General features: G+C 34.3%; 1 protein-coding gene across 2 annotated transcripts in view; it reads left to right on the top strand.

The window, feature by feature from the left end:
• The window catches only part of sd (TEA domain transcription factor 1 homolog scalloped), a 335,698-nt gene that overhangs the window by 46,248 nt on the left and 275,184 nt on the right, over positions 1-14,266 (top strand). The gene's annotated exons all lie outside the window — the stretch shown is intronic.

The following is a 14,266-nucleotide window of genomic DNA, read 5'->3' as shown; positions in this document are numbered from 1 at the left end:
GAAATGTACGAAAAATAAAAATGTGTATTTTTTATTTGCAGGTAGAAAATGCCTCGACTTTATTATTAGGCGAGGCAATGAAACAATAAACCTACCAATTTTTTTGTAGTTAGATGGATCTCAAGGCAACAACTAGTTGCATTCTATTCGTAAGAGCATTAGGAAATTTTGTGAACTAAAGTGATGATGTCGAAATGAAGATTGCATTATTGAACAAGGAAAATGTATTTTCTAAAATGCATTTCGAAGTCATTGACAGAAATTAGTTCAATATTAGTACTCGGGGAATTTTGGGGTCGCTGAACACAAATATTATGACGGCGATGGTCTCCGAAGCACTTGGTGCCCAGGACGGACCTCGTCTCCTAGAGTTTTGGGGAAATTCGATATAAAATCAATAAAAACTTGTTACTTGGGAGTTTTTGGGGTAGCTGAAAACAAATATCTTGCTGTTAGGTTATTCAGTAAATAAATATTTTATTTTTATTTTTCACTATAAAATATATATTTATTTATTATAAAAATAACTATTTTGAACACATGTTTTATAATGCAATGTCTTCATTTTTTTGATCCACAATCTCATTTTCTTGGTCTATCGATTCATTTTCATATTTTTGCACGTGACACTGCAATGCAATCCGTGTTTCCTGCATCCTCATGAATTTTCACAATCGGTTTTGCATCCGCAAAATATCAAGCACATGATGCGTGGTGGACCAGTTAATTGTGTCATTTTTATGGGAACTAAAGTTTGTCTCTACGTTCCCATGATCAGTCTGTGGGGTTTAAGCGATTTTGTTCTCCGTAGAGCCAGTTTTTCACCTGAAGGAAAGCAAGCAAGAAATTTAATTTAACCCAGCCTGTGAGACTTGTACACCCCTTAAAAATGACACTCGGGTGTTACAATTAATTGGGACGAGGAGGATTAACTCTTGTACTCAGGAGTCACTCCAATGGCGCCCCAATGCTCCAGACCATCTATTTTCCCCCTATAGCACTCTGATGCGCGCGATAACTCCAAAACGATATCCTATCCCGATCAAAGGAGGCTAGCGTAAAGCGCTCTTTTTCTGCTATATCTGGTGACTTATCATCGAATCTGAAATTGCTTGCTCTGGTCACAAGTCACCTCTCCTGAACTCTTTAAAACCTTTATATTTGTACATGCGTTTATCTTCTGGGTCTTTGGTAACTAGCCATATATGTATTATAGAGTTCTTTCTTTTGTTGTATAAGTTCCTCTAATTCTTCATGCCACCAATTATTCTTCGTCAACAATCAAATGCCGTAGCTTCGGTGTAAGTATGTACATATATATATATATATATATATATATATATATATATATATATATATATATATATATATATATATATATGTATGATATACAATACTGAGTATGAGTATCCAAACAATAATATCGCCCATTAAGTTGATTTATTACGAGTATTGTTAACATTGGTTTTAAATCGCGAATTCTATTTCTTCATGTTTTCCAGAGAGTATATTATGCTCTGAATCAAGATTTGTAGAGGTTAAAATGCGTCACGTATCTCAAAATAAACTCTTGGCAACGTTTCACATGTGGAGAAGGCAACTAACAAAAAAAAAAAATAAGAATTAAAACTCATCGAGATATATTACACCGTACAACTGGATATTTTACCATATTTTTTTGTTTTCTTTTATTGTCAACTTAAAATAGATCCGGCGTATCACGCAGGAATAAGCACTACCTATTAAAAGTTGTTGGTACTACGATGTATAACTTATTAACAGCTGACTAATGATTATTTTGAAAGTTTGAATTATTAATCAAGTGTTACTTGAACTGTTACCCGTATAACTTTGTTTTAGATATATTCATTGGTAAAACACAGATTCTGTTTCAACAAAACTTACACCTTTATTACATACCCTTATAACATTATATTTTTTATTTTTTTTGTATTCTCACTAGTTTAATGTTTTTTTATACATTGCCAATGAATTCCTTTTGATTGTGGTGGTTAAACGAAAACGAAAAGTCGTTATCAGGAACAGCGTCGATATTTTAGAAAGCTTTTGTTTAAAGCCAGATACGTTTTCGTGGTTTTTTCTATTGCAATTTAAAAAAAAATCTGTAATTCTTGGGATGATTCTTGTTGAAGTTAAAAACAAAAAATGAAGTTATGAAAAAGTTTATTTTGTTTTAAATGAAATACATCAAACATTACTTTAAATTTGAAATTCGTTTTTCCTTCCATTAAGTCGTAGGAAGTTGTATTTTTCTCCTCTGTAAATATGTCCTAGATTCTGACCCGTTTATCTGTTTTTTTTACAATATTTATGAGTTCTTTCTGAGTTCCTATCCTTCTCAGCACGTCATTGTTTATTTTCTTAATGTAGGTTCTCTTCCTAATGTGGTCTATTCTCCCCGATATCCGCTCGGGCCATCTGCGGTTTTGGTATTTGTCGAAAGAGGTATCATGTTGATGCCACGAGTAGCTAGAGAAGTAAGTATTCGCCACCACACATGTAGTCTTAAGGATACCTACAACGGGGGTTTTAGGGTACCAGGTACCCCGAGGGAATCGTTCATGGCCACGTGTAGTGTGGTCATTAATCCTTGCGGTGTCTCACACCTTGCATTCCGGATTTTTTCCCGCTGGTTTACTCCGTCGGATTTTTAGCCAGGTTTTCTCCTGTGGGAAAAGGGGAGTAGCTGGAAGGTGCGGATGGAAGGCGTCGCAATTGGGAGTGATTGCGACGCCTTTCAGCGTCCGGAGATGAAGGCGTTAAGTGGAATGTTCTTGGTTTCACTGGTCGTGCTCTTCTCACAAACCAGCGTCGTGGTAAAAAAACACAGTCCTGGGAGGAAACCTAATGTAACCTGACCTAACCTAACCTTTTTGGTATAAAGTGGCCTAACCTAACCTGCAGTTTTGTAGTATTCAGTATTTCTTGGTTTTTTGGTAAAATTGTTATTTTTCTATTAGTCATGTTCATATCCACTCCCAACCACGCTTCTGATAAAGAGCAACGGTGCCTTCGTATTGTTCTTGTGTTACGACCGACTTTTTACCATCTGAAGTCACTTTTTGGTCGTTTCAATGGATCACTCTGTATTATTATATGATATTATCACTTTATAAAATATGATTTGTTAATATAAATTAATCTTCTGCAATCATCTATCTATTTCTTCCACTTTTTCAACATAGACTGCTGGCTGTGATTGATGCTTTTCCTTATCACTTATTTATGTTAAAAATAATTTCATAAATATAAAATATAATTAATCATGGAACACGTATTTCATTGACTGATATCGTCAGTAGTATACAAATTTCAATAAATAAAAAAAAGATTAATTTATAGACAAGAAGCTACAGATCTAAATGCAATATTGCCAAAAACGTGACGTATCCTTAATATCAAAACGGAAGTCATAAAAATTATTAACAAGAATAAAAATGTCCCCGGATATGACAATTAAATGATATGAAAAAATAAACATATTAAAACTAATTTATCTCAGTGACGCTGCAATTAGACTGCATTCGGCTATCCTCCAAAGAATTTTCGCACTGAACAAAGATAAAGAAACACTGGACTAAAATCGTGCTATAATGTATGATTAAAAAAAAATAAGAATGGAATAAGTAGTTTAAGATTTTTTCGAATGTGATGAATATTTGATTAGATTGGATTGGATTAATTTCTGTATCGGTTTTATGAGTTTTTTGATTATTTTGCTTCTATGTGGCAGTTGATCGTGAGAACTTTGTACTAAACCTTGCCGTTTCATAAGGCTCCACCAAGAAGTCCTATGCTCTTGGATAACAGCTAGCAACAAGAGTTTAGGATTTTTCTTGTATCAGTACTTGTTGTGACAGTGTTCTTATGCTATTAAGAGAGAAGCCAGGCTCACTTGGGCAAAATTTAAACCGTCGCACACTTGGACGAAATGTTGAAAACGTGGCCAAAAGTCCCGGAAACAAAGTTTTTATACAGATTTTCGACTATTAAGTTGTTTATGGGAACGTTGGCACGTTGTGTTATTATTAATTGCATTTGCTTAAGTTAACAAAGAATTATTACACTTGTTAAAAAAAAAATAAATGTTTTTTATTATACATGTTAATCTTTCAACTGGAACATTTTGGATCCATCATTTTAAGATGTTTACTTTGTTTTGATATCAAATTTGTATTCAGAAAAGTCAAAAACATTATGGTACACTGTTATGTCTAATTTTTATAAATTTCGTTCGACATTTAAGATCTGTCTTTTAGAATATTCAAATTTTGATATCAAAATTCGTATTCAGCGGGGTCGAAAACCTTCTAGTACTTATTTATACCCAAATAATCCGGAATATATGAAATTTGTTCCTCCATATTGAATTTTTCGTTTGATTCAAATTGATATACCTTTAGACTTTTGGCCACGTTTTTAGCAATGTGTCCAACTGTGCCTCGTGGCGGTAGAAGTTCGGTCCCGAGAAATTTTTAAGGACTGATCAAAATTCGACTTATTTAATTACTATAAATGCTGATTTAGACTAAACGTGTAGCTTTTAGTGTAGTCTAAATGAGTGAAGATTTGACATTGTATGGCAGCTTCTAAATTAACACGCATTTGATATTAATGGAAATACTGTGAATTCTATAAATATTAACAAATACTTTAACGCCAACGACTAGGGAGAAATGAAAATACTAAGCCCAAAATCACAAAAACTGGTTTTGAGACCTCAACGTCCATTATTTCTTGTTAGAAACAGTTCTTTATTGGACTTCCAACAGTCCTGACGTTTATATTATTGAAACAGTGTGACACAATGAAACAGATCATAACAGCCCACAACTGACCTTACGGAAAGTGTGCCAAAATAAAGCAGATTTGAAATGAATTTACATTTCAACAGTTTCAACAAAATTCAAATTCAACTCAAAGGAGAAGAAGTTTCGAGAAATTAATGTTGAGGTTGTATTACTGCAAAATTGGATTTAAATATTATTTTATCATTTCTATTAGTATTAGTATTTCAAGCAATTATTAATTAAGACTTTGTGATACTTAGTTTATACCTGGTGATGCTTAATCTTTAAATTATTTTCCTTTTTAAGACATTTTTACATACGTAGATATCTACTTTCCTGGATACTTTCATCCGGTGCGTAATAAAATCTTATTTTGCTTTTACTCTTTAAACCATTAATATCCTTCAACAATAAGTCAGCCTCGATGAAAGAAGAGTTCAATGACTAGAAATTGATTGACCTTTTTTATAGGAGCTCTATTTTCAGATTGGCACTTATCACTAACAGCCAATTAAGACCAAAGCAAAGCGACAATTTTATTCTATTTAACATCAGTGGTTGTGATTAATTCGTTAATAGTTTGTGATTTTATCGATACGAGGGGAGGTCGGGAGTAAATTGCACTAATTTTCGTTTATTGTTTCTTGTCTGTCAGTATTATTTTGTGGTCTCCTAAAATTGTTGCGTATTAAATTGTTTTCGATTTCTGGTGAATAGAAAAGTCTGTCAGATAGCCAAGGGGACCAGGCGGATGAATCGCATTCACTTCACTGTGAATGATCTAGTGCTCGATCTTTCAGACCCTGGTCGGAAAACAAAAAGGCTAACGTAGTATTTTAAACTTCTAAATGGATCTGCTACTTAGACGACTAAAAAATGTTGGTTTTGAAATCCAGGATTGATTTAGGATCGTGAGGAGGTCAACCTTACTTAAACTATGTACTATTCACCACCACAAAGACAATCATGGAGATCCCTACCCACAAAATTTAAACAAACATTTTATTTAAGTAAATCCAGCTGCCTCTACGTTACAGTAAGTCCGGTACAAAGTTGCTGAATTCGTTAATAACAAAGAAAGAAAAAAATTGTCCAAACAAAACACTTAACTTGCCCTGCCGTTTTTGTGGAATGGCTGCTGGATGAAAAATTGCTGATAGTAGGTATAATATCAGGTCTCTTATAGCTTAACACATGGACGAGTACTGTACCATCTTTGGGATCGAGACTGGTGGAATATAAAGCTAATCCCTCGGTGGAATGGATCTGGTGATCTACGAGTGCTGTACCATCTTTTGGATGAGCCTGGTGGAATAGCAAAGCTAATTTTAGTATTTTTGTCTAGTTATGCGAGACTCAAGTTACTAAAAACAGCAAAGTTAAGTTCTCGACACAGAAAACCAGTTAAGTGTCCAAGCTCTATGAAAAACATTTTATATATATTTCTTAGCTACAATAAAATTCATTCAATACATATGCAGCAATCTTTTTAAATACGACAAACATTTAGATCGGAAAGATCTTGTTGCTGGTTATAAGATGGATATAATGTAGTTGAATGGTTGACGACGAAAAGGGCCTGTCTTCTTCTTCCAATGTTCATTTAAAGGGATAAGTAAGGATTCTTTATTTCGATAGGATGAACATGTATGTCCCCATTTAGGATCTTGCGATCCTCTACAGGTTAGCTTTGAATGTTGTTGTGGTATGGTACAAAGCAGAACAGCACCGAAAAAGGCATTGTGGAATCTGTTGTGGCGTGTGTAGTGGAGCATCTTGGAGACTGTTGAGATGGAGTCGCCAGTTGAATCATAGGTGGAAGGTTTATCTGGATATGATGTTCTTTCCAGAGTGTAGTGTTTGTGTTTTGTTTTTGAGCTAAACGTGACAAGGACCGAGTCTCTTAGTTGCTATTGTTCCTGCTAGTCGTTTTTACGTCTAAAACCAACTTCAGAACTAGTGTATAGCACTAAAATTCTGTTATTGGATGTTTGCCTTAACGGCCAGGCCTCATCAGCTTTCGAGAGGCTTTGTCACCAGTAGCCCAGTGTTAGTGTGTTTGTGATAGCGTGACAATGATGGACGCTACCATTTCGATGCTACTTTAGTTCCATCTGTCGCTTAGATGTCTCCGACCCTAGAATTTGTGACTGGCACAAGGTTCAATTGTCGGCCGGGGGCCCCAGCGACGAGGTTACTTCGGTATCAGAAAGATGATCCCTTGCACCATCATGCCAGTGTCAGTGTTGTGTGTGTGAGTGTTTTTGAGTGTTAATGTGTGCGAGTCTGAACCAGCAAAGACGAAAACTCTGTTCTTTAGTGACCATTGTTCCTGCAAGCCATTTATACGTCTGCGACCAACCTCAGAACTAGTGTATTGCACTAAAATTCGTGTTCGCTTGCATTAACGGCCAGGCCTCGTTTTCTACATACACTACACATGATCCTGCGTTCAGCAGCGATTAGTCGTTTCTTCTGATAATCTTTCAGAAGACAATATAAGTTGGACTTATATTCTATAACGGGCCGAATGAATGTTTTATAAGTGTGTACGAGAGTTTTTGTATGTGTTTTACTAATTTTCCCTGTAAGTGGTATGAGGAGACAAGCTCGATTTCTGACCCTATCTAAAGTTGCCTTTAGATCAGCTTCTCAGTTGAGTGTCTTAGTAAAAAGAATACCCAAATAGGAATAGATATTTAAACATTTGAAGTTCCAAGAAGTAGCGATATTGATAAGAAAACTGAATGATGTACCTATGAATATTGAAATTTTGAGATACCAGGGACATCGAAAAGTTAGTAGACAAGACAGAAATTGAAAAGTAGATTTTGAGCGCGAAAAAAAGACATATAGAAGTAGAAAAAATTATATTTCTGTGCCAATTTTAATAATTTTTCAAGCAAAGTTGTGGATCGAAATCAACTCGAACGTTTGTTGCAAGGTAAGGAGTTCACCTTAAAGGAAACATTTTTTTTTCACTGGAAGGTTAAATTTTGTATGACCAGAAGTAAACCAAGACATGATTTAAGGCTTATTTTTACATGCTGCTCACGAATCAGGTGTCAAAATAAGTGTATGTATCTTTATTTGAGAGTTATACTATTTTTATTAATTTGCTTAAAACCGGGTATTTCCGTTTTGACCATTTTTGCCGTAATAACTTGCCGTGCTGAATCTGAATCCGTCGTCAGTTTTTCTCTATATATTACAGTTTTTTCAATCTAAGACTGGACAGATAGACTGATAGATATTTTCGTATGGTTATTTCCATCAAATAAAAAGCTTTTTGATGCTTGTAAGTATTGTGACTAAGTAAGTCACTTGTAAAGATTAAAATTCTCAAAAATGACTATATTACTGTGATTTTTCCAATGCTTTTAATTTCGAATAAATACATTTTTCATTAAAAAAAAATTCTTTTGGATTTGGCATATACTTATAGAGGAATTTGACCCTTAAGCAACAATACTGGTAAATTGTTAATAACAAATTGTCCGACGGTTTTCAGTCTGGTACACTCGAAAAATCGAATCTACGCACAAAAAAAAAACAAAAAGAAGGTACCGAGGGGACATAGTGTATACTCAAGCCCCCTCCCCCCGGCTCCTAGAGTATAAACAATATACAACGAGGCGCCGACCCTCGCTTCGACCATACGATCGAATCGACCATATTATCGATCCTCAGGTAAAATAAATGCATTATTTTAAATTCGAGCGTTCACTGTCAATGAACTCTTAGGGTACGTTCATAACAGAGACTATCGCATCGTATCCTCGCCTAGATCATAGCAGTGACAGTGAACGCTCGCATTTAAAATAATGCATTTATTTTACCTGGCGATCGATAATATGGTACGATCCTATAGTCGGAGCGAGGGTCAGCGCCTCGTTGTTAGCGCCCGTTTATATGAAGGTGCGTTATCTGAATGGTTAATGAGACGTTGAAATCTGGATTCGGCCTTCAAAGGTTCGGATCCTGTTCAAAGCGTAATATTTTTTATTTTTAATGCCTCTCAGGTGGCATAAGTTGTCACCAGCTGAAAGAAGTTGATACGTTCTTAAACTATTCTCTTATGGTATCTAGGAAATTAAACACTTGCTTAATTTTTTAAAAATTGTGTTTTGAAACCATTAATCACTCATGTCCAACCATACGTTTATTTAATAACTATAGTAGTTTAGCGTTAAGAAACGTAAATTCCTCTAAACTTTTATTAGGTATTTGCGGTGTTATCTGAATAAATGTGTCAGCCAAATCACGATTTACTTCAACACCATTTTATTTTCGTCGTTTGTAACGAAAGGAGAACTGGTTTTACGACAAGTCTGCAATTTTTATCGCATTTATATCTAGAAATGTATCGGTAACTAAAGTAAAAAGTGCGGTTTGTCTACGGCTCGCTACATATAAATCAAATCGTGCAATAATATTAGCAATAAAACGTAAAATTACATATTTAATCCAGTTTGAAGGTCGCATAATACACCCAGCTGTTCGTTTCTATCGTATTAGAAGTAACTGTACCTCTAGATTCGTTATTCGTTAAGCATTACTGCACATTGTTTATCTGTGTGTGCAGACGCACGTGAAATTGTTGTTCTTGTTTTTAAGTACCATGCCCTCTGTGAAGGATCGCAATCCATGATGGATATCTTTACTATTGATATCGCTTTAAAGGATGCTGCGGAACTGTTAATTTTAATGAAAAAGATTTAAAAGTAAAATTAAAATGTGTGGGAGTTTCGATGAATTTTGTCCCTACTCATATTATTAGCAAATTCTGGTTTTCTTTTTTTCATAATCAACTATAATTATAAATGTATTAGCTATTTATAAGAGGATTACTTAAGTGATAGTATTAACCTTTTTGTATATTTGTTAAACAAAAGAATTGAAATTATTAAATAATTTTACTACAATAGTAATATTTTCTTAAGTCACAATTAACTTCAAGAACTACAACCACTCTCCTAGGCATGCTATTTATGCATCTTGCTGCTATTTCTTTTAAATGGTCATTGTGATTCCAATAAAAAATGATTCCATTAATTAAACCTTGTTTCTTACTTCCATCCCCAGATATTTTCAATGGGGTTCATGTCTGGTGAGTTGCCGGGCCATGGTAATAGAGTAAATGCTTACCCTATCAAAAAACTTTTATGCTTTTAGCCATCTATTAGGTATGGCAATGTACTCCGTACCATAACCAAACCATTCGTTCATTGGTGGAACCGATCTTGTTTGCAAGGTTATTTGTAACTGGTCCTGTTGCATGGTTTCTTCTACAACATGTAAACGTCCCACTCCTTTGCCACTCATTATGGACCAGATCATTACTGCGGGGGATTACAGCTTTCAGAACAAACAACAACTTAAGCAAATATATTAAGAACAACAAGAGTCAAAAGAAAAAGCTTTTACACAGTGGTGTCTTCTGCTTTTTCTGGTGCACTCCATTTTGATGTAGTTTGCGATCACTACATCAAAATGTTCTCTATTCTGCGTAATTGTTTAACGTTCATACCAGTCCAAGTCTGATATTGTGAAGCCTACTCTTCTTCGGCCTTTTATCTTCCCTTCAATTATTATTAACACACGCAGTGGTGTATACAAACTTAAATGTGGCGACTGCCCAAAAACTTACATCGGTCAAACTGGTAGAAATTTCAACAAACGTATAGCAGAACACAAAGGGCATTCAATAGTAGAAAACAAATTCTATGTATGCCTTTTAGACCATACTCATTGTTTGAATGACCAAGCTCAAATTCTTCACATTAAAAATTAAGGCTTTAAGCTATCTTTATTAAAATGTATACTTAATTAACAAATTAAAAAATACAGATGTAATTCTGACTGACCAACTTGAGACAAACAGTTCTCCTCTCCTCAACTTATTCAGTTTAAGATTTTAAAGTGTAAACGCATACCAAAAATAGATCACTTGAGAAAGGCACTCTGCCGAAACAGCTGTAGTGATAATAAATTATAATAAATTTTGTGAAAGTGTTAAAAAAAGTTTACCGTATTTTATTGTTAGTTTCCCATAAATCTTCTAATTAATAATAGACTCAAATTAATACGGAGTTTTTTTCTGTTGTCTTTCAATGTCATCTGACACTTGGTATATTCAGTATGGTTTTTTATTTAAAGCAAAAACATTTTGAAATGAACGGACACATTATTTGCAATAGATTGCATTGATGCATTAAACCTATATCATTTTAATAATATTAGGTATTGTTTTTATGCGGTAGAACAACGATGACGTTGTCACCACCTAACACAAACGTTAAAAATTTTATACATGATTTATATTTTATTGTTCACATGCTAATAAATAATATCTTGTGTGGGTTATTGAATATTAAAGCATAAATTGGAATTCTAAAATTATTTTAATTGTTAGAGCAGCGAATAGCATTTCCAATTCTAATTGAATTAATAAAATTGTACGTTAGTGTACGTACAAGTTTATAATTAGGTACAAGATAGTCAATTTATTTTAAATTTGGAAGTTTTGCTGGTTAATCTTTGACAATCCTTATGTTATGCTGCGGCAATCATGAAAGAGTCATGTCTAGTTTTCATCTTCTTCAAAAATTTTTAAAAGAGCCGATAATCTTAAGAAGCATAATATAGCAATATATTTTGGACCGCTAGTTTGTGATAGTGATTACCTATCACAATTTATTTAATCGATAAGAACTTGCGATTTAATTTCTGTATATTATATTTTCTATGGCAAACAAAGAACTGAATATACGTGAGAGTGGCGTTGAACTCAAAAAAGGCATTCTTAAGTGTTTCAAACTAGTGCAAAGCTACCAACAACTCAGATGTTCTTGTTACCTCAGATGATACCATACTACCTTTACATACAACCATGTTCTTCCGTGATACGACGATCTTGTAATTGTCAAATACCCTTCTGCTTACGTCTGCTTGAGTGTTCTTCTTTAGGTTCCAGATAAGCATTGCCGCGATACTACAAGTTAGTAGGTATTTTATCAAATCCGTCTCTAATGACACAAAGTTACTAACGATGAGATACTTAAGCGCATGAGTAAAGAAAAATGATTACTAAGAATAATCAAAGAAAGGAAAATACAATTATTGGGTCATGTGTTGAGAGGTGAAAGATATGAATTACTCCAAATCATATTGGAAGGTACAGTATAGGGCAAAAGATCGGTAGGAAGACGCCAGAACTCGTGGCTAAAAGACCTGAGGAGATGGTTTGACCGCTCATCCGCAGAAACTTTTGGTGCAGCAGTTTCCAAAGCTACAATTGCCATTTGGATCGCCAACCTTCGAAATGAGACGGCACAATAAGAAGCTTCTAATGTTTATTTTTGCCCCGAAATTGTGGGATTGGTGACTAGTTTTGTTAGTTTTTTGGTCCTTCTTAGAGTATTCTGGTTTTTATTATTGTTTGAGTTTCTGTACTTAAAGAATTCCAAATTTAAGGCCTAATGTTAATGGACGTGCCTGGTGCATTCAGTAATTTTTAGACACGCAATCATAAAGGTACAATACAATAGGTTTTCTTTATTATTTTAATTCAAATGCTTATTAGCATATTTCTTAAGATTGACATATCTGCGGCAGATTGACATTTGACTGGTGATATTTGACAAGAAACGTTGTAGTAATGTTAACGAGCCATTAATAGTATAACGGAAAAGTAAATGTAATAAAAAAGCCAAATGGAATATTATCAGCCTAGATTATGTTTGTAATACTAATTTCATGTAGGCTCATTTAACTATTTTGCCTATTCTAATTATCGTCTTGCTGTTTCTACAAAGTATTTTTGTTGTGTTTCAGCATAATTAATGCATGACCTCATTGTGACAACGGAATTGACAAGTAGTGTTTTTAAAATACAGAAATATTTCCAGTTGTTAAGTCTTTTAATTTGAATTGCAAATTATAACAGCTATTACATCGCATTATAAGTGTTTTGTTATCTTCTGGTAATGTTTTAAAATACCAATAATAATAAGTTCAACGTGTGGTTGTATTTAATTTTGTTTATCGTTTGTATAAAAGAGAGTATTAGATTGGGATGTGTGTTATTCTTAACCCTGAAGTACCAAACATCGTAAACACACCTTTTTTCAGACTAGAATTTTATCGACGGAGGTCAGTTCTGTGACATTCGCTTGATATAGCCTTCCGCAGATTTAACGTAAAGCGGATGTAAGCGATGAACAACCTGGAACAGTTGTCCCATATATATCAGTCTATCGCCGCTACTACACACAGGATAACTTCAGATTAGTGTGAAGAAAATTCTAGAAAATGACTTGTCTACTCCGGTCTTTATCATTGAAAAAGCCAAATTTATTTCTCTCTACCTAATCCTATTCTTGCAGCTATACCTTAGTTTTCTTGCTCACATGCCTTGTTCTCGAATTATTTCTTGTTGACGTTTCTTCATGTCTGCTACACTCTGAGATGTTGTTAATTATTAAATAATTAACCATCGTAAAAACTATTACAATCTACATAAATGAAGTAGGGCAACTAGCCCATCTGCAATTGAGGTGGACTTCTGGAGAAGGACTGCTGAAAAATCATCGCGCGAAAAAGTAACAAATAATAAAATACGAGATATGATAATTAAACACACAATAGTTGATGACATAACAAAACAGTTGATATGATGTGGTCATGTGCAAAGGGAGACAAACATTAGACTACCAAAACAAGTACTAACAAGTATATCAGAATGGGAAGAAGAAAAGAAGTAGGCTAACGCGCCTACGTATAGGACACACTAAGATAACACACTCGTATTTACTTTCGGCCAGTGAACGCCCGCTGTGCGACCTATGTGTTACGCCTCTTACCGTCGTCCATTTGTTAATTGAGTGTCCAAAATACCATAGAGAACGTTCAATAAACAATATACCAAATACTCTACCAGATTTATTAGGAGAAAACTGTCAAATAAAAAACTTATTAAATTACCTAAGGTCAATTAAGATTTTGTATCAGATTTAAAGTTTTGTTTACTGAGTAATGCCTCTAATAACCTTTTGGTGGAGGCGGCAATGTTTCTTATTAATAAAAAAAACATTTTTATTAGGTACTTGGAGAAAGAGAGTGCAGCTGCGCCTATAATGTGCAGTTTGTTTAGTGAGAAAAATTACAAACTGCTAATATACTGACACCTAGACAAAATAAAGACCCTAATAAAATGGGATAGTCTTAAGTACGGCGGACTTAGACTTAATAAAAATCAGTCTACGAAATGTTATATGTACAGTGCTACACAAGAAACACTGTCAATCCGTTGACATAAAAAACGGGCAGACCTCCGTTGATAAATGGACTTCCTCAAGCGCTCGTATATGATTCGTACAAAAATTGGACAAAAGTTCAACCAACACAAGGAAAAAATTCTGGCGTCTTAAAAGATATTCCTTATCTAAAGCTTC

This window comes from Diabrotica undecimpunctata, chromosome 2 (assembly GCF_040954645.1).
Source record: "Diabrotica undecimpunctata isolate CICGRU chromosome 2, icDiaUnde3, whole genome shotgun sequence".
NCBI classification, from domain to species: Eukaryota; Metazoa; Arthropoda; class Insecta; order Coleoptera; family Chrysomelidae; genus Diabrotica; species Diabrotica undecimpunctata.
The sequence above is the reverse complement of the archived record's forward strand: the minus strand, read 5'-3'. Positions and strand labels throughout refer to the sequence as shown.